The sequence below is a fragment of the Chiloscyllium punctatum genome, chromosome 9, assembly GCF_047496795.1.
Source record: "Chiloscyllium punctatum isolate Juve2018m chromosome 9, sChiPun1.3, whole genome shotgun sequence".
In the NCBI taxonomy this organism is placed as follows: Eukaryota; Metazoa; Chordata; class Chondrichthyes; order Orectolobiformes; family Hemiscylliidae; genus Chiloscyllium; species Chiloscyllium punctatum.
In genome coordinates, this window is record NC_092747.1 from 97,118,636 (window position 1) to 97,141,404 (window position 22,769).

Genomic DNA, 22,769 nt, shown 5'->3' on the forward strand with positions numbered 1-22,769 from the left:
GAAGCAACACTTTTGATGCAGATAAATGTGACGAGATGCATTTGTAGAGTAAGTAACAACAACACCTACACCACAGGAAGTAAGAAACTGAAAAGAGAAGAATGGAAATACAGGTGAATAAATGATTGCATAGCAGGTCAGGAAAGCCATTCAAAATGCTAACGATGCATTATGATTCATTTTATGGACATGGAGTTTAATGCTGGTAAAATGTTAAACTTAAAGGACTCTGAACAGGCTGCATTTTAAATACTATGCTTAATACAGCTCTATTGAAGGAATTGGAAAAATGCTTTACCAAGTTGGTACCAAAATGAAAAGCTCACAACTATTGGGATAAAATGAACTGAACGGCTTGAAGCATTTTGCCTTCGAAAGAAGAGATAGAGATGACCTTATTGAGATCTGTAAAGTTATGAATGGGTTCAATAGAGTAGATGCAGAGGCAGATCACCATGTGTGAGAAAATTTAACACTGGGAATATTAGCAAGGTAACTGCTAATAAATCCAATGGAGAAATAAGGACAAATTTCTTTAACGTTGGTCTCAAAGTGGACTCGTGGCCACATGAAAGTGGTCAATGCAATTAGCTCAGATACCTTTGAAAGGCAACTAAAGCCTACATGAAAAAAAAATAGAAAGACATGTTGAAAGAATGAGTTGAGACAGACAAAATGTGAGGAGAATCTTGTGGTGTATAAACACTAGAGTGGACCAGATTTCAGTGTTGTAAATTCTATGTAATATTAAATATTAGAAGTGAAAGGATCACACATCACACAACTGTCTTGAATTGTAGAGAAACTAGAGCAGAATTAGGAGATCTGTGTGAAGGGATAGATGACTAGAAACAATATCTTGGTAGTGTTTGGTTAACCAAAGTCAGAATGTTTCAAACTGTGGAAGATTAAGCGATTGAGAAATCGCATTGATACATTTTTGCTTCTGAGCAGCATCTTCTATTGAATTCTGGAATGTATGCTGCAAGGCAAGCAGATGATGGATAATCCTCCCTGGAACCAGAAATGAAAGGTCAGATAGAATCAATAAGTGTTGAAGAGCAGAAAGAAGCCCAAGGCAAAATGATAATCTAGAATAGTGAGCATCTGAGTGCATGCTTCATAACAAAATCTTACTGGATTGGAAACGCCCAACTTATTTTGTTTGCTTCCTTTTCTGTCCACAGCATAATCTAGACTCTCTCAGTGGATTTAGGATAAAGAGATGTGGAGATAACCATCATGAAGTTCAGCAATAACCTCAGAGAACAAGGGAATCTAAACCAGCAGGTGGTGCTAAAACAATAAGCAACTGATTTCACTATAGCTTTTTCAGCACTTCATTAACTTATATAAAATAAATACCAAAAGAAAAGTAACATGCCCTGAAAGCTGCAGTGTACTGATTTTTGGTTAGGTTACCAATTGCAAAAGGTTAATAAGTACAAGTGTCATAGCTAAAAGCAACTGCAAATACATGTGACCCTCCACTTGATGTAAAAATAGGAATGATGCCCTAGGTGTATTAACTGGTGTCCCAGTGTCTATAAATGAAAGATTGTCAGCTTAGATGTGAAACACATTAAAGGAAGAGGACACACAAATTGGCATTAGTAAATGAGTTGATTCCTGAAAAGATGTTTTAATTTCTAAGCATACTAAATATCCTAAAGGACTTGCACAATATCACAATCCAGGGTTAGGAACGAATTCTAAACTTGTGAGTTAATGCTTTAATTTTGCGTTTATATGTGCTTCCTTTTCAATTTGAAGTTGTTTAATTCGGGCTGAATTTCAGTTTCCCATTATGTGGAAATTATCAACTTCATTTAAATAGGAATAGTAGTTTTTGACAATATTCTTGTACACTATTTGTGGTTGAATGAATGTTATGAATCTCTGAAAAAAATTGATCCAGTCACTTAGATGTGTCCCAAATCCCATTGAAGAGCTGGATAATGACTCAGGAGTGTATATTAAAATGTTATAAAAGAAGAGCAAGCCTTCCATAATATAAATGAAATTATTTTTGCAAAGCTTAGAACATGTTAAAAGGAACCTATATTAGTCTGAGTGATACAGTACCTTGACATTAACACCTATGTCTTACACAGCAAGAGCACGTTTTCTGCAGAACACAATTAATGGATGGGACAGACTCATATTGTGATCTTCAAGTCTTCCTTATTTTCATCTAATACTTAGCCAATTTGTGCGTTCATTACTTTCAAAGTTCAGTCCACAAGCGATATAAAAAAGAGACTTCTTTTTCTATGATAAAACAATAATGGCACAAGTTCATTTTCTATATTTGTTTTACCCAAGCTATAGCTGTTAGAATTACACATCTAAGGATGTTAAAGAATATTTGGAGGACATCGTGTATAAAAACAATTAAAAGCGGTGCAGTATTCGTAATGTTTTGACATTTGGCACCAATATCAAAATTATCACAAAAGATCTCAGCAGCTTAAGTCTACACAGACCTACAACTCCTACCTTCTAAATGCAGTTCCTCATGAATCTTCATATAAGAGTAGCGACAATGAAATGCTTTCAGAAATTAAAAGCTACATTTAGAATGTTAGCTGGATATAGTAGATACTGGTTCCTTCACAGGAATAGTGAAAATAGGAACAAAGGAACAGAATGCAATACTGAATTAGTGAAACCTAAAATATCTGTTGGTGTAATATCATTACCCATAAAGGTGCCCTTTATTCACCTCCCTTTTCCCCGAAGACCAGAATCCAGTTGTCTTACTGAAGATGACTGTGTGCTTCCTAACAGTTAAATCAACGATGTCTCAGATGAGTGGTGCCAAGCATTCTGGTTGACTGATTTCATGAAAACTAATCATGTATTCATCATGAAGATCAAATATTTCATCAGTAATTACAAGAAAAAGCAATTTGATAAGACTGGGAAAAGCAGCATACTGGATATAATGAATGAATGAGAAAACATTTCATTGTCTTGTCCAGTTGATCATTTTTTTATTCTTTTGTTAAATACAGTTCAGCATATTTTCCTATAAAAATTATTTTTCTGAAAAGTACATGTGTCTTGTTTAAATATAAACTAACCATGTTAGAATTTAGCTATGAGTGAATTGAACAAGAAAAAGAATGAAAAAAGAACAATGGGTTTAAGGCTTGGAACTCTGTAGGTTGCAATACTGAATAAGCTGATAATGTAGTTCAGAAGTAAAACATCTCACTATATCTCATCTTTAGCCTCCCAATCTCCCACTCGCTCACATTTTGTTCTTATCTTGCTGCATTTTAATGACACTACAATTTATCTTTTCTTGCCTGTTCTTCTCAAACACCCCATGTGCTGCCCTACAGCATTTTTATCCTCTGCTTCCTCAATGCTGAAATGAAAAGTCTCTTTAATCTAACCACCATAAAAACAGGAATGCTGAAGAACCTGACAATAGGTTAGGCAGCACCTTTGGAGACAGAAACAGAGTTAATGGTTCAGTTCAATGGGGGTTCTGATGAAAGGTCATCAACCTGTAATATTAACTCTGTTTATTTCCCACAGATGCTGCCTGTCCTGCTGAGTATTTCCAGCATTTTCTATTTATACTTCTATACTTCCAACATCTGCTGTGTTTTTCTCTTAATTTAACTCGTTCTTTCCCAGGATCGGGAAACTTTGATTCATTCTGTCTTACGTTGACTCTTAGCTGGAGCAATCAAAGCTGACACAAGATAATTGTTCATTGCCTCAATTTACTGAGGACCATTAGGTTGAAGCCACTGCAGTCCTATGCCTTCATAAGAGGGAGATGACTGGTGGTGGCTTAACCTGGGGGTCATCTTACCCCAGGAGAGGAGGGAGGTTGAGAAGGAGGTGGTAACCTCATGAAGAAAGTGATAGACTTCGTGGTAACCTTAACTGGTCAGGAATTGAACCATGCCATTACATTGTGCTGTAACTCAAACTGGCCATCCAACTAACTAAGTTAACCAACTCCAAAGAACCATTGACCTAAATTCAACACAATACTTTGGGGAATAAATTGTTTTTTAAATCAGAAGTTGGAGAAAATCAATGACTTGTTACAAACCAAACAGTGAAGGCCCCAGGATGTTGATGGCTGGATTAGGGAGGAGGCACCTTTGAGCCAGCCTTGATACCATCAGGGGTCTTCAGTTACATTCTGAAGGGACAAAGCAGTAGGCAGGGATTGACAGGCGAGCATGAGCCAGGAATATTTTGCAGTATTGCTGCAGGTTGAAGAGGAACATTGCACTGTTCCTATTAGCCTTCACACTGAGATAAATTAATTCTAGAAAATTTATCTTAATGTTGATGCCCTGTCGAATTCTCTATCACAGAAACCTGTTGGAGACGGTTCATTAGATATATTCAAGAGGGAGCTGGACGTGGCTCTTATGGCCTAAGGGATAAAGAGGAATGGAGAAAAAGCAGGAGTGTGATACTGAAATTCCATGATCAGCCATGATCATATTGAGTGGTGGTACACCTTCGAAGGGCTGAATGGCCTACTGTGGCATCTATTTTTTATGTTTCTATTTTTCAGCAGTCCCTTATAAGCTTACAACACACATGCTAAGTTCAATTCTTGCAAATTTTAGGGATTGGTTTCCAAAACAGATTCTTACTTGGTGTACAGAAAGGAGGCTAATACATGTTTTAGCCATGTACACTGAATATGTGGATGTCTCCAGATTTCATTTTGGCAATCATTTCAATTTCAGGTATGGCTCAAGCATGAAATCCAGCTCCGTATCCTTGGTTTTTTGACTGTCTTTCAGACATGACATAAACAAAATCTTTCCCCTTTCTTGTCAGGAGTGATAAATAACAAAAAGAATATAACAAAAGAACAAAATTAGAGTAACACTTTCCTCTGATTGCACTCGTGTGCTTTCTGAACGAAAATCATAAGATGAATTTATAAAGAATGCAAAATAAGGAGGTAATCTTCCCCTCAGTGTAACCGACTGTGCATTTGGAAAGGTTAAAAAAAGGAGCAATGGAAATTCATTTTTATGAATCATACTGTTGGAAATTTCATTAGCACAATAAACATTTCATTATTTGATAGTGGAGGATTGAAGTCATATGATATTACCAGGATGAACTACTTTGCCAACCCCAAAGAATATAAAGGATAGTAACATATGTTTAAATAGGAGAAGCTAACCTAGTAACGTACTTAGATTCAATATTCACTTCTTTTACTTTGGGATAAATGATCATTGAAATACTTGCCCAGTTATTGTATACCCTGATAAAAATGCTGCAGCCTCCAAAACTTACTGGAAAGATTATCCATTGAGGCATTTTAATTACTACAGAAAGTGGTTGAAGCCAAAAGATTATGTGTTTTCAAGAAGAAGAAAGATGTAGTTAAAGAGTCATAGAGATGTGCAGCATGGAAACAGACCCTTCGGTCCAACTCATCCATGCTGGCCAGATATCCAAACCCAATCTAGTCCCACCTGCCAGCACCCGGCCCATATCCCTCCAAAAACTTCCTATTCATATACCCATCCAGATGTCTTTTAAATGTTGCAATTGTACCAGCCTCCACCACTTCATCTGGCAGCTCATTCTGTACATGTACCACCCTCTGCGTGAAAACGTAGCCCCTTAGGTCTCTTTTCTATCATTCCCCTCTCACCCTACAACTATGCCGTCTAGTTCTGGACTCCTTCACCCCAGGGAAGAGACTTTGTCTATTTGCACTATCCATGCCCCTCATGATTTTATAAACCTCTATAAAGTCACCCCTCAGCCTCCGACCCTCCAGAGAAAACAACCCCAGCCTATTCAACCTTTCCCTATAGCTCAAATCTTCCAACCCTGGCAAGATCCTTGAAAATCTTTTCTGAACCCTTTCAAGATTCACAACATCCTTCTGATAGGATGGAGACCAGAATTGCATGCAATATTCTAAAAGTAGCCTAAACAATGTCCTGTACAGCTGCAACATGACCTCCCAACTCTGTACTTAATACTCTGACCAATAAAAGAAAGCATACCAAATGCCTTTTTCACTATCCTATCTACCTGCAACTCCACTTTCAAGGAGCTATGAACCTACACGCCAAGGTCTCTTTGTTCAGCAACACTCCATAGGACTTTACCAATAAATGTAAAAGTCCTGCTAAGGTCTGCTTTCCCAAGATGCAGCACCTCACATTTATCTAAATTAAACTCAATCTGCCACTTCTCATTCCATTGGCCCATCTGATCAAGATGCCACTGTAATCTGAGGTAACTTCCTTCGCTGTCCACTAAACCTTCAATTTTGGTGTCATCTGCAAACTTACTAACTATACGTCTTATGCTGACATCCAAATCACTTATATAAATGACGAAAAGTAATGGGCCTAGTATTCCACTGGTCACAGACCTCCAGTCTGAAAAACAACTCTCCACCAGCACCCTCCATCTTCTACCTTTGAGCCAGTTCTGTATCCAAGTGGCTAGTTCTCCTTGTATTCCATGAGATCTAACCTTGCTAAAGGGATCAAGGGATATGGAGGAAAGGCAGGATTAGGGCATTGAGTTCAGTGATCATCCATACTGAAAGGGAGATCAGGCTGAAGGGGCCGAATGGCCTACTCCTATCTTTTATGTTTCTATGTTAAAACAATACATAGCAAAGATAATGTGCCAAGCAAGACTTAAGCATTTGACAGTTAACATGCAATTCTGCTAATTCTGTCTCTTTACAAAATGATTACTTTGATGAAAAACTTTCTAAAAATAATGATTGAAGAATCCAGCTCTTAGATGTAATAGTTAACGTCCCAGCAAGAACCTTGACATCAGTCATAGCCTAAAATACAGAACATAGGTGACATGAACTAAGAACATATTCTTTGTTAATAAGGATTTTTCAGCTGGTTTCCGCAGCAACCTGTTGAGAAATCCAATAAAATGCATGATGTGGCTTCATGTGAGTAAATGGTTTGCCAGATAAGGTCAACACTAACTCAAGACCTTTAAACCCCAAATCATAGTTGAACAAGGGGTAATTCCTGTCCAAATCCAAAATAAAAAAAGAGAAATTATTCGACATTTTAAACAAAAACTCTGAATTATTTCATGCTCCAGAGCATTTTGGACTCAAGATGCCATACTTAACGTCCCTCAGTCAACAAAATAAGGCTTTGGGTGACTGAGAGTTTCTAATTCACCATTACACCCACCTCAATGATATATTTCCATCTCAATCATCGGTTACACAAGACTAGTGTAATGAATTAAATCCTATCTACTTGGGATCATTGTCACAGAGTTTAAAAGTAGTTGCACCTGATTATTTTGTGGTTTTGCATGTTAAACATATGATGAAGAACTTGCAAAAAATATACTGAATTGTAAAGTTGGTCCCACAAACATTAAGCTTATAAGGAAGGTTAAGATAAATTTGTCTCTGTGTAGTGACCTGTTATCATTGATGGAGAAGTAAAGCTAAAAAAAGCTGCCTATATAAGCATGCTTCAACTATTTTGGGTTGTCATTTAAATATAGTAGGTTTTTAGCAATCAATCAATAATGAACATCAATACCGATAAAATGAATAAACTTTCTACTGACACGATCAACATGTCCTTGTCTAGACAATGATCTGAGGTTGCTAACTTGCCATATATTAGCAGATCAAAATGAGCATCTGACACAACACATTGATCAATTTTTTTTCAGTGCGGAGGTCAAGATGGAAGGACAGCAGGTAAATATACTTTTTGATCATTAAAACTTTTAACCCTCACTCAACTGGCAGGATGAGGACAATTCATGGTTCTTATCCAACTGGAGTTTAAAATTGAACTTCAAATCTAACTAATATATAGGAACAAGAATAGGCCATTCAGCCTCTTGAGCTTTGGTATTCAAATAGTTCATGGTTGACCTGAACCTTAACCTCACTAGTTCTATAGTTCCATAATCCATCTAGCCAAGATCTATCAATTTCAATCTTGATAGCTTCAACTTGTTCAATGACCATAGCATTAAGGAAATAATAAATTCTGTTCTACCATTTTTAATTACTGTCTTTGGTTAAGGCAATGACAAGGCTAACAGCATTCCAAAGGCAGTGATTTCAGACAGGATCAGATGTGTGGGCTAATGAAGAAATCAAAGAATAGCTGTCTGATTTGTGCCACCTCCTGGTTAGCTTTGCCAAAAAAAAATCACTAACCGAGGTCTCCAATGAAATGTGTCATATTGCTGTAAGTGCAAGCTACATACAAACTAAATTTCAGCATGAAAATTCAATTTTGTCCTCCAATAATAATATGATAGATAATTACTTATGGTTAACCACTCTGGCACTGAACATTAACTTTACCAATTAAATAAGACAAAACTTAGAATAAAAAAATCCTTTTTCGAGTTGATGCTTCTTGTTTAAAATGTTGGCTTTCCTTCAATCTTTTTGTTTACTTGATTTGTAACTAGGTTCACGCAGTCTAAGTTATATCGCCTCTTAATCCTGACACTATTAATTTCATAATCCTTCAATATTATTTCTTAAGACCACTTTCCCTTTCACTCAGTTTCCTGTCTGTTTCTCTTACAAACTGTGTTACAGACTCTTATCAGTACAACCTGCCATCCAAAAACTGAAAAACCTAAACTTGCAAATGCAGTCTATCTCAAGGCAGATGTGTTAAAAACCTTTTCACAGCAAATTAAAGAGCCTTATTTATTTTTCATGTTTTTAATGTCTGTGACTGGGAGGAGCTTGCTACCAATAACTTAAATGGCTACATCTGTCAAAGTCTCTCATGTTTTGAGGCGCAATGTCTTAATGATAGGCAGAACAGTAGCAGAAAAGGAAAAAGATGAAAGCAAATCCCGGCACACTGATTCCCATAACTCTGTGGTTCCCTAACCCATGTATCCAAAGTGCTGCAGCACTGGAGGCAGAAATTCATGGCAAATTCAAATGGAGGGACAAGCAAACACAAAGATAAAGACTGCTTTGTGGAGTCAGCAATAAAATGTTGAACAATATCATGACTGTCTAACAACATGTAAAGCTAGGCTCCTGTCCATTGAGAATATGTATGTTGTGGCTGGAATAGATATTGGGAATTATCCTATAAGTGAATCTAACTCAGAAAACAATAGAGAATGGTTGACCATGAGAGAATACATACACTGATGTTTCCAAAGATTTAATTGAGGTTTTGGGTAAAGCGAGAATGGAGAAGGAGCATCTTCTATCCTCAGGAGGCCAGGAAGATCTCAGACATTTGCTCAGAAAACAGTGGCAAGAGATGGGAAAAGAGTTCAATACCAGGATTACAGGTGACTATACTGACAAAGAGCATGTAAATGTTTACTGGTCTCATGGAAAAGATGAGGTTGCTTGTTTCTGTGCTGAGGCCACAAATGATGACTTTGATGGGCTTGCTTACAGAAGAAAGCTGTTTTGTGGTCATAGCCAAATGCTTGGTAAACTGGGAAGCCTGTTAGAAAGGCTGTATTTAGTACCAATGTACATAGAGGAGTTGGGCACCAATTTGGTAAAATATTCTGTGCAGATCTTAGAGCTTCTCTTTTCCAACACAGAACTAATGTCTCTTTCCATCAGCATACCCTAGGCACCAAACAACTTGCAGTGTGTGATAGCTGACACCTCCACTTTTATCATAGCATAAGCACCAGCCACCTTATGTTTGAAGGCTGTTGTGGAAATTGCAACTTGCGTAATGTGCAATTTCAGTTTCACACAAGCTCAGATTGCCACTACTAAGGCTCTCAGTGACCGTACAACCACTGTCATGATGCAACCACCAGACAGGTCTTCCCTGTCAGCATCCTTCCATAACACCCTGATCAGCTCCTCTAATCACCCTCCACACTTGTTCCTTCCTAGGTTGTAGAGGTTGCTCGTTTGGATGGTACAATTTAAAGAGCCATTGCAAATTGTTGTCGTGCATGCACTTGGATATGGTACACAATACTGCTATGTTACATTGGTGGGGAAGGAATTAAATGTTTAAAGGTGGTGGATGGAGTGATGATTAAATGGATTGTTTTGTCTCAGATGTATCAAGCTCCTTGAGTGTTTGGGGAACTGTATTCACCCAGATATGTGGAAATTATCCCTTAGCATATTGATAGTGGCAAATTCAGTGATGGACATACCTTTGAATTTCAGTGTAATTAGATTCTGTCATGTTAGAGATAATAATTGCTTGGTACTTGTGCAATGCGAATGTTACCTGCCACTTCTCAGTGCAAGCCTGGATGTAATACAAGTCTTTATGGATATAGACTTCAACTTGACAATGAATGGTATCATCATTAAATTTGACACCAGTTGACAAGTGGGCTTCTGATTAACAATCAGAACTGTGGTCACTTTGTCCTCTTCCTAGCCTTCACCCCAGTTGAAACCAAACTCAAAGACACAAACACAGAACACAGCAGGGAATAAACTTGAAGTATTTTTGGTTGGGCTATCTTCAATAATGATACAGACAATGTTTTATTCATTAAGACAGGGAGGTCCATTTTAACCAAATGTGAGGTGGGGAAACCCCAGTGGAATGATGGTAGTACACTCAACCCAATACAACTCTCCATTGAAGTCAATGAACAATGTTGGATGACGTAAAATCATTGTCCCCATGGGTGTCTCAGCCATCACATTAGTTTCAAATTGCTCCCATTGGGATAGTTCATTTAAAATTTAATTCTAAGTTGTTCTGAACTGCTCATCAAGATATAAAAGTTCTTTACCTGTCAGCAAAGAGATACCATTGTTCCTTTAGTGTTTAACTGTAAAAGATTATTTTTCGTTGGATATATTTTGACATTGTAATTTATAGGATTTTATCACTAACCCGGTAAGTGTAACAGACAATAAATAGGGCACTGAATCGCATATATCAAGACAAAGACAATAGCACTATGAATTTAACCGTAATAGCTTATCCCTTTTACTTACTACTGATGGTGAAACCATGATGTGAAGAGCAGCACAGCAATTATAATCACTGATGGTCAAAATGCAGTTGTTCATGGTAGATACACTGGAATCCCATTAAGAACAAAGAAAAAAGGAAGCAGGTGCTCTCAGCCAACTTCGTTTCTTCTCCTCCTGTATCAGAAATAATTAAAATATAAGCATAACCTTCTAAAATGTGGTACATCAATGTTAATTAGACTGGTGAACTATAAAAGCCTCCACCTACATCAAGCAGCATTGTGAAACAAAGCAAAAATTGGATATCTCAGCTTTATTACCTGGCGACAGTAATAATATTGACCTTGGCTGATTGAATTGACATGGTCTACTGTGAACATGTTGATTGGCAAATGCTAACGACTAGATATTTCTATGGAATCATTGTTTTCAATAAAAGTTAACGGTAATTCCACTGACACCCAAAAATAAAATTTGCACAGGAAATGTTTTGTTGTGATTCATCATATCTTTTCAGCTCCCTCCACTTCACAAAAGCTAAACCACTGTGCCCTCACTAGTTAACAATAGTTGTGCTGCTGTTAGCCTTATTAATATGCATTTATTAGTTTCTTCTATTTCTCTCCTCTTGTGAACACTAGGAGGATAGGGCGCTACAAGTGTCAATGATCCTCCAACATCAAGTTCAAGGAATTATTATTCTTTATTCACAAGCCTGAATGGTAAGTCAACAGAATATTTAACCATAGCAGCTAAGTCACATCCTGGCACACTTTCTAACTGGTTCATAGATCAGCTGATTTTTACCACTCCTGGCCAAAGATTGTTGAGGACACTTGTGCTTCCTACCCATTTCCTTACCTTTGCATACATTGAAAATCGCTCCTGAAATTCTTTTACCCCATGACTTAATGGCCCAGATCTTCAAGATTCGAGGTAATTGGTGACTGGACGTTTAGCCCAAGATGCATGGTGGAACACAGTGAACTAAAAATTGGAAGATCTGGCCAGTAAACCAATCAGAATAAAAAAAAATCCCATTTGTGATTTAAGTGAGCTTGTGTCAGAGGCTTAAACAGTTCTGATGTAGTTACCTAGTTAGTTACCCAGTAAACCACAGTCAGCAGAATTCCTTTCTAACTCTTTATAACCATTCAACTCAATCAAGTGTATTGACATCCCTGACTATGCCCTCAGTTACCTGACTAACCCTTTGAACCCCTGTTTATTCCCTTGATTCCCTGTTTACCCCATGAATACCCTCTAACTTTAACTACTCCCCTGGCTTAACCTGACCAGTTCTCACCAGCTAATTGCAATGCTGACTCATTGACTCCCTGCTGACTTGACTACCCTTTTATGACATGACCTGACTGCCCCGCATCTAACCTACATTTCTTCCTGACCTGACCCTGATTCGGGTATCCACACAACCATTGTGTACCAACATAGCTATCGGCCAGCTAAACATCCTAGCTATGCTCACTCACCTGCCATCCTACTCAGTTGCTACCTAACCATGCTACCAACATAGCCATCTGTCACCCTGCTTACCTGCCAGGTTTTGGCCTCAGCAGGGTACTAGCCTACTGTCGATAAGATCACAGCAGCTTCACCAATTTGTGATTAGGTGGGCATTCAGTTGATCTTAGTTAAGTTATGGCTAGTTAGCTAACTGGAACTGGTCTAGTCCCAACTTCAGCAAGATCAGATAGAAGTAGGGACAGGCCAGGCAGAGAACCCAGCATGCTATCTATTTTGTTCATCACTGATTGCACAATTAAGATATTCCTTCATCCCAAACGAAGAGGCTGCACATTAAAACCTCATGTAACAATTATTTATATTTTTCATGCATTACCAAACCTGTTTTACTAAATGTTACCTGTATAGATTGGATAGGATTTTGCATATAAAATTCATATACACACCAGGAATTACCAGCTTGTAACACCATTCAATTCTCAAACATTTCAATGTACTTCCCCTTATTTTGGTCAAGAAACCACCCTTATTCATTGCTGAGATAGATATGACAAATTTTTTTTGAGTAAAAAAATAATTTGTAATAAGGTGTTTCGATCTGATTAAGGCCGTTTCTGACACTGTTTTTTTGCTTCTACGTTGCACAAATTCCTCTAATACAAGGTTTGATGTAAAAATCAATCTGGTTCAATAATGTGTTTAAGGGAAGGAATTCTGTTATTTTACCCAGTCTGGCTGATGTGTGACTCCACATCCAAAGCAGTGGAGGCTGAGGAGTGACCTTCTAGATGTTTATAAAATTATGAGTGGATTGGATAGGGTGAATAGTTAAGGTCTTTTCCCCAAGGTAGAAGAATCCAGAACTAGAGGGCATGAGTTTAGGGTGAGAGGAGAAAGATTTAAAAGGGACCTAAAGGGCAACTTTTCATGCGGAGGGTGGTACATGTATGGAATGAGCTGCCAAAAGGAGGTGATGGAGGTTGGTACAATTACAACATTTAAGAGGCATCTGGATGTGTATATGAATTGGAAGGGTTGAAGAGGGATATGGGACAAATGCTGGCAATTGGGACTAGATTAATTTAGGATATCTGGTTAGCATGGACAAGTTGAACTGAAGGGTCTGTCGCCGTGCTGTACATCTCTATAACTCTATGTTTTAGCTTCATTCTGCTGGATCACCCAAAGAACAGGCCTCGACTGGCGGACTTTAGGTCCGAGAAGTTGACAGCCTCTGGTTGGTGTTGGAAGCCTGCAATAGGGCAAGAAGCTGACCCTCATTTACCTGCCAGATCTATGTGAGCTACTAGTGGGAAATAAGGTGAGTTTTCTCAGCAGTGATGGTGATATGTCAATTAGCATTTAACACAACTTAAAAAAATAATGTGAGAAATCCACCCATTGAATCTGGTGTCTTGTTTAAAATTGCTTTTAAATACCCTGTACTACACATGTGTTTGAGGAGAAAAGCGGCAATGATTCCTTAATGATTCAGAGAATTCTGTGAACAGGTCAGATTGGAAAATTAAATGAACCATTTAAAGTAAACAATGTGCATGCAATTATTTGAGTGATTGACTACTTAGATCAATACCTCAAGCTGTTCATAAACCAATTAAGTGAGAATGTACACAAGGAACCTTTTCTGTGCATGGAAACAGGAATCCTTTTCTGACTAAAGTTTTTTTTTCCCTCATTTAATCTATTTTCCTCATCAGCCTGTTCAAATATGTTGTTTTACGCCTTTAGAACAGATGAGAATTGGACCCAAGCTCCTGAGTCAAAGGTCAGGATATTCCCACTGTACCACAATAGACAATAGACAATAGGTGCAGGAGTAGGCCATTCTGCCCTTCGAGCCTGCACCACCATTCAATATGATCATGGCTGATCATCCTTAATCAGTATCCTGTTCCTGCCTTATCTCCATAATCCTTGATTCCACTATCCTTGAGAGCTCTATCCAACTCTTTCTTAAATGAATCCAGAGACTGGGCCTCCACTGCCCTCTGGGCAGAGGATTTCACACAGCCACCACTCTCTGGGTGAAGAAGTTTATCCTCATCTCTGTCCTAAATGGTCTACCCCGTATTTTTAAGCTGTGTCCTCTGGTTCGACACTCACCCATCAGCAGAAACATGTTTCCTGCCTCCAAAGGGTCCAATCCTTTAATAATCTTATATGTCTCAATCAGATCCCCTCTCAGTCTTCTAAACTCAAGGATATACAAGCCCCAGTCGGTCCAGTCTTTCAGTGTAAGGTAGTCCCGCCATTCCAGGAATTGACCTCATGAACCTATGCTGCACTCCCTCAATAGCCAGAATGTCTTTCCTCAAATTTGGAGACCAGAACTGCACACAGTACTCCAGGACCCTCTGCTCTCACCAGGGCCCTGTACAGCTGTAGAAGAACCTCTTTGCTTCTATACTCAATCCCTCTTGTTATGAAGGCCAGCATACTATTAGCCTTCTTCACTACCTGCTGTACCTGCATGCTTACCTTCATTGACTGGTGTACAAGAACACCCAGATCTCTTTGTACTGCCCCTTTACCTAAATTGATTTCATTTAGGTAGTAATTTGCCTTCCTGTTCTCGCCACCAAAGTGGATAACCATTCATTTATCTACATTAAACTGCATCTGCCATGCATCTGACCACTCACTTAACCTGTCCAGGTCACCTTGTAATCTCCTAACATCCTCCTCACATTTCACCCTGCCAACCAGCTTAGTATCATTAGCAAATTTGCTAATGTTATTACAAATACCATCTTCTATATCATTAACATATATTGTAAAAAGCTGTGGTCCCAGCACTGATCCCTGCGATACCCCACTGGTCACTGCCTGCCATTCCGAAATGGAGCCGTTTATCACTACTCTTTGTTTCCTATCAGCCAACCAACTTTCAATCCAAGTTAATACTTTGCCCCCAATACCATGCACCCTAATTTTGCTCACTAACCTCCTATGTGGGACTTTATCAAAAGCTTTCTGAAAGTCCAGGTACACTACATCTACTGGATCTCCCTCATCCATCTTCAGAGTTACATCCTCAAAAAATTCCAGAAGATTAGTCAAGCATGATTTCCCCTTCATAAATCCATGCTGACTCTGACCTATCCTGTTAGCACAAGAGCCACTTACTGGCTTGGGAGACCAAGGGAAAGGTTCCATTCCAAGTTAATAATATCTGGTTAGATGTAAGTCAAACTTCTCAATTAAATCCGTTGGAGATGATATGGTAGGCTCCTTTTCCATGGTGCTTACATAAAAAATATATTGGGTTGGAAGGTTCTGGGGTTAAGAGAGAGCTGTCTCATAAAGGAATTCATAAAGGAGTGAGAAGGTTTAGTAGTGTGAGGTTAAAATATCCTGTAGAGTAATGAGCTAGTACACAAATTGGGAATTTCCTCAGAGAGACCACTGATCAGATTGGGCAGCTGGTTTACATGAATTCAAGGTTATGGAGTGGGAGGACATAAGGCACATGAAGAGAAAGCTAGAATTGTTTGGCACTTATAAAGGAAATACATGAAGAATTCAGAAAATATTATGCAGTGTCCAGGTGAGAAATATAGAGCTGAGTGTAGGCAGTCTACATCCTTGAGATAATTTAGGGTTGGAAGCTCAGCCTGGGGATGCTACAGTTCCAAACCATATGGTTACGCTTGAGACAATAGTCAGGAAGGCATTGATGTCAGTGAGGAAAGTGCAAAGTGCACTAATCAAAAATGCGGTTTGTGTGTTAAATTGACCCAGTTGCTTGCCTCAAGCTTTGTGCCTCAAGATGGCTTTGGGCTAAAGTCCCTCGACAGGCCCCAGTAAATCATTCAGACTGATATTTTAGAACAGTGTTAAGGGATTACTAAATAATATGTTATGGACCAGACCAGACCCCCTCAAAACATTTCAAGAAAGTAGCCCAGACCTTAACATTGTGAGTGGCTTTAAGCAGGTGTACAGTGGATATTCCAGGAGAGATACAGTTGGTCAAATCACTTAGTTTTAAACAAAACAGAATTTATTTACAATATTACTGAATGAAACACAAAGAAAAGAGAACAGAATACCAAATAACTTAACCTATCTGTAAACCCAACAAATTATCCCAACATAATGATGCTGTTCCAAATACTTGCAACAATCCCCATAAACACACCTTGGCATAAAAGGTAAAATCAAATACAGGGTCTTGCAGGAGAGTTGTCAGAGAGAGAGGACCACCATGGACCTGCTTATTTGGGTCCAGCAACTTCACAAATACCTGACTGCTCTCAGAGAATAGTTAGACTGCCAAAAAATCCAAACCAAACCTGAGAAAAGCTGAGCTGGGAGAACTGGGCACTTCCATTTCATTGAACAAGAGCCTTTTTTAAAACTTAAAAGTCTTTTGTCTGAGGCAGTATCTGTTAGTTATAATCAAATTGGCCCTAAAATCCTTCAAACCCAGACTTTTTGGAACCTGTGTTTTTACGTCCTCCTGTAAAAGAAAAACCAAGGACAATGTAACCTTATTAAAGGAGTAGCATCATCACAAATAAGGTTCAGGTTCTCATTTGGATAAGACACCAAACCAAGGCTCAGATAAACTTCAAGTCATCCATGGTATTATTTGAATAAGAGCATGTTATTCTTGAGTTCTGACCAACACTTGCCGTGTAACACACTTTTAAGGGTAGTGACCTCATCATTATTTATTTATTTGGATCTTGCAGGTAGAATTAAGTCATTAATTGGTTTTAAAGTAAATTGGAAAAAAGATAAGTCCACATTAAGGTGATATTTAAAGGCAAGTTTTTTCTTCTATAAAATGAAAATGGATTATGCAGATTTAGTACACAAGCACATTGGGAGAAAATAATACTGCAGCAAACCAATGATTAATTTCCAGAGACACCAAGGATTATTGAGAACTGAACACCAACATGAGCAAGCTATGTTTATTATAATGAGGTCAAAATCGAGTTCTAATGAAGAGTCATCAGACTCAAAACTCCTTAACTCTGCTTTCTTCTCACAGATGCTGCTAGCAATTTCTGTCTTTGTTTGAGATAACTTCCCTATTTCAGGTCCTTAACCAAATCTAACCCTTTCTATGGATCAATTTCCGGAAATATAGTAACAGTAAGCAGTGTTCAATTCCCAGAATGAATTTGAGTATTATTTTCTCTTTGTAACATTTAACAAAGTCATACAAGTAGCAGAGTTTTTAAAAATCATATTATTATGTTATAAGTGACTGTAAGTTAAGAGTAAGAAAATTGTCAGTAAGATAGCTGTCACAATGATGTTTCTTTCCTATTGCTTAAATGTAGATTTTTGTGGATTAATTAAGATTGCCTTCAATTGTCAGTTAGCACACATTTTGCTTGCTCCAAGATTGGACCAACAAGCTTTATAACATTTCTACTGTTAAATAGCTCATTAAATGCTCAATGTAGTAAAGGACCTAATATTACAGGAGAATCATGTTTGTCCTCCTTATGTTTCCACAATCAAAATCATATTCATAAGAATATGACTGAATATATTTTTTATACAATTCTGTTAGAGCTAACAATAGGAGTAAAGGTAAATTTCCCTTTTCATACTTTGCATAATAATTGTGTTCTTTTGTAATATTACTGTTTCTGTCCTTCAGAGATTGGACCATTGTTGTAATTTCACTTTGATGTACCATTTTGTAAGCTATGTTGTATTTTTAATGACTGTTTCAGTATTACTTAAATCTGTCAGCTGCTCAAGTTGGTGATCCTTGATGTTCTGGCAACTTTCCCAATTTGGTTTTCAAGGTAGCTGCTGCAAAAGAAATATTAAAGAAATGCTCAGAGTGGAGGGTTTACATTTTTTAAAAGGGTAAAACACAAAGAACAATCTTCAAGCATCCTGCGCTCACAAGGACTTTTTGATGTAATGTTTCCTGTCCTGTAAAGATATAATTTCCCAACTGGTATGCTGCCAGATCAAAAGATTGAATGCATTCTATTATTTCCCTTTCTTGTGTTTGCATCTTGCAAAACTCCAGCAGTAATGCCCTCGAAGAATAAAAGTTACTTCAGTAATGGTTTGTTAGTAATCTTATCTTTCACACATGTCAACGTTGTATCAAAGCATTTTAACATGCAATTACTGTATCTGAAATAGATGTGAGAGTGATGATCTGCTAAGAGTTTGTGGAAACATTTTTTCACATAACGCAGCATTATTCAACCACGCTCAACCAGTCTCAAAGGAAAACTGAACTGGGCATTTTTCACACTTGGTTCAAATCAAATTTCTCCCAATGCTAAGATTACACTGGACAAAGTTTAATCGCATGAACATTGGTGTCACTGTTCATTTCATTAGGACTTCTTAACATCACATAACAGACCATGAATTTTATGCGGTGATCCTGAGTGGATGGCTTCTAAGTTTTTAACCTTAGTTGGGTACAGTTGACTGTTGTCAGCTGCTAGTTCTCCTATTGTGTCTTTAGGAAAATAGCTACTTTTCATGTGTGCCTTATATAGTGATGATCAATCTACTAATTGACCATTGGTTCACAATACCTGAACGACAGAAAACACTTGACTTGTGAATTTGCTAGCAGCAATAGCAATAGGAAACTTTGTTGGTTTGACTCCTCCTTAGCTTATGGAGCAGATAGTAAACACTACTGTTCATTCTTTTCCTGCAATGAATTGATGCAGAGAACTTCGCACCATTATTTGTATGGCCTCAATACAATACTCTTACAAGTGTACTTACACAGCGGGTGACCTAGCATTTGAAAACAATAGTACTAGCAAACTAATGGCTTGAAGGATGAACTTAATTAAACATGAAGGAATTTCAAATTAACGACACAAGTTTTTTTTTGTCATGGTGTTACAAAGGGATGAGGATGGAAAGGTTTTCTTTGTCCCTGCTTTTATAAATACATTTCTGAAGCATTGGTGCAACATTAGTTCTAGGACAATGGCTCATATTCAGATACGTTGACAATATTTATAAAGTCCTCATATCTGATTAAAGGTATTGATGAATCTAAATTTACATGCAATATGAATGAAAGAAGTTCTATTACCATTTTAATTTTGATTATACATTTCTTTTCCTGCTATGGTATTATTTCATTCTATTGAGGTATCAAGGCTGGAATTGGCCATAATTTCCTTTAACGCAACAACAACATCATCAGCATAACTCCCTTTAGTTCCAATTCATACCTATGATCCTCTGGTACCATTTTAATGTACCTTCCAAGCTGTCAATTGTTACTAGAATATATGATCCACTTCCTATCCCATGTCTGGCCACTTTTCAATGCTGAAATGTCGCCTATGAAATTCCTTGCCTTGTAGTTTCTATCATTGTACCATAATCTAACTAGACTTTTGGATTGTCTTCCTCAGAGGTCTTCCATCTTCCTCCTTTTATAAACGACGACAAATCTAAAACTCTTGTCTGCAAGGATTGTGAGAGCAACGAATATTCACTTAAGTTCATTCGCTCATTGGCAAACGTCATATCCCACATTATGCCAGCTTCAAGGCCCTCATCCTCATTTTGTTGAAGGTCCTTAGCTCATTTGTTGTACTTTCACAACTTGTATTTTTCCAAGCTGAGCGATGTATTCCCTAGCATATAATCTCAGACTTCGACAGTCTGTTTGGTTCCCACTCCCTCTGCTACCCTATAATGACAAAACCTTCTGTCACTAGAGCCCATTCTCTGGAAATCTCGTTCATAATCATTGTGTCTCACCAAACGAAAACTAGAAATAGAAGTAGCTGTAGATCATATTCCTCACTGTACCTGCGCTTCCATTTAGATTAGACTCCCTACAGTGTGAAAACAGGCCCTTTGGCCCAACAAGTCCACACCGACCCTCCGAAGAGCAACTCACCCAGACCCATTCCCCTACATTCACCCCTGACTAATGCACCTAATACTACGGGCAATTTTAGCATGGCCAATTCACCTGAGCTGCACAAATAAAGTCATATTTGATAGTGTGTTGCAACTCCACTTTGCTGACTCTTCCCCACAACCTCTTAGTTCCACTTTATGTATTTTCTTCAAATGTGTCTCAAAATATTGTCTTCGCGTCCAAAAGGAATAAAAATCCAGTGCCTTTTTCTCCTTGTTGACAATCTGAAGGAAATTTCTTATATGAGCTCCATTAAAGTATAAGTTATCTGGCTGAACTATGAGCTAAAAGTAGGATAACATAATGAAGGCCACATAACGGGAACATAAATATGTGACAAATGATTGTTACCTTCCAATTTTGTTTCCATCTATTAGAGGTGTCAACCTTGGAGATATTATTGTGTCATTAAGAGCTTTTCTATTTAAATAAAACTCAAGGTTTTCTTTCGTCATATCAGCTTCAACAATTGCCTGCTAAAACCATCTTATTTCCAGTAAGGTGTTAACATATTAAACATAAACTTGCCGAAGTGAGATTTCAATGGTTTACATAATCGTATAAAAGATGTGTACATGAAGGCTTCAGAGAGCCTGTTGAATGCGACCTTTATTTAATGTGTGATGAAATCTGTTACGCCAACATCCCTTGAATGTTGCAGTGCGATACTAAAGAAATTACATGGCAATTTACATTTTAGGATGCAAACTGTTAGGAGTCAAAGACTAATTAATAGAAAACTTAAGTTTTGACATTGTTGAAGCTTAGTTTTCAATTATTTCCCAGAGATCTTAAATGATTATATAAGGTGAACACATTCACATCTTGGATGAAATTTCCGAATATTACACTGTAAATAAAGAGTCAATTGGTGCACAGTTATTAAACTTAATGTTGATCATTGGAGTTTAGATGATCTTAAATTACCCTGATTTAAATAAGTAAGTGACAAATGACTTGGTTTAGTTTAATCATACTAAATAAGAAATAATGACTTGATAAAATGTCCCAATAAATGTATTCCATAAGCAAAGGGGGGAAATCATTAAAATATTAAATCACTGAAATATATAAAGTTGCCTTCCCTACCCAAAAATCAATTTGGAACTCTTTGATTAGTATACAAAGCTTCTATTTCCTTTTTTTCTAACTCCTCTTTTTTTATCTCTCCTACCCAAATTTATTTACAGGCAAACCTATTGGAAATACAATCCAGGAATAATGTCGGGAAGGCTGCTGCTGGCAGCTCATCTATTTTTTATACGCCACTCAGACAAATGAAACATGAGCCACCCAGAACAAGGGGACCTTTTGACACTTCAAAGGAAACCCCTATGGGTGGTTTCCTCTTGAAGCTGTGCTAAACTGGCTCTATCTCCTCAGCTGGAAGCTGCCAATGTCTCATTAACCCCTAAACAGGCCCCGCAAGATCCTTCCTTTTCTGGCATAATTATGGCACTCACTCCTGTTATGCTTTCATAGAATGGCAACACTGTTACAGCACTATTTGAAAAACACCTTCTTAATTGAGAGAACATAAGTCAGCGCGCTAGATAGCTGAAGGGACTTCCCACTTTGCATGAATTATTGGTGCCTTTTAAATCGGGAAAATGATAAAATCCCCAGGAAAGGCAAGGAATCTGCTGATATGCAATAACCTGCTTATTAGCTTCAAATTCACGTGAACTTTAATTGTTTATCAGGCTCATTTGGCAGTGTTAATGTCTTTACAAATTAATTATCCAAATTAGTCATGCCTTTTGGAGTTTTCCAGATGAATAGACTGTACAGTAGCTTAGAAGAATTAGAAAAACAGCAGGGAATCATTGTGCAGCTGTTTGTAGTTAAAACGGTTGAAAATCTTGACTGTGAACACACGAACCATCATCAAGACACAAAGGAAGTTCCATCGCATATACATGACATTATCGAGAGAACCTGAGATACACCTGGGACAAAAGGGCACAAAGGACCTTTAGTTTTCCATTCTGAGGAGGCTTATGTGATAGAATCTTGTCATTTACTGAATCCTATCCATTTAATACTAAGTGCCACTAGATTCAGGTGATGAAATCTATAGCTGTGTTCTATATCCATGTTCTTGAGAAAACTACAGAAGGATAGTAATTTTTCTTGAGTGTTCGCTTTTTTAAAGATTAATTATTAGCCTAGTACAATGTAGTACTGGATTAAATTGTTTAGATGTTACAACATCTCTTTAATTTTTTTTGACGTTTGTGGTACAGTTCTTGGATTGTAATAGTCAGTGCTCATCCTTGCTGTTGCTGAAGCTTACACCTGTGTCTGTTATTTCTAGTCTATAGCTTTCCCACATCAGCCCTAATTTATCCAGTGCAGTATCATTCCCTATCCATCTCCATTCTGCTGACCATGACATGGTTGGCCACATCATTGACCTCGAATCCA

General features: G+C 37.8%; 1 long non-coding RNA gene across 1 annotated transcript in view; it reads right to left on the reverse strand.

Annotated features, from left to right (window-relative positions):
- LOC140481023 (uncharacterized) overlaps positions 1-22,769 on the reverse strand; it is a 358,110-nt gene that overhangs the window by 163,050 nt on the left and 172,291 nt on the right. Inside the window, exon 2 of the long non-coding RNA XR_011961458.1 lies at positions 10,961-11,113. This is a non-coding gene — a long non-coding RNA (uncharacterized lncRNA). The remainder of the gene's footprint in view (positions 1-10,960; positions 11,114-22,769) is intronic.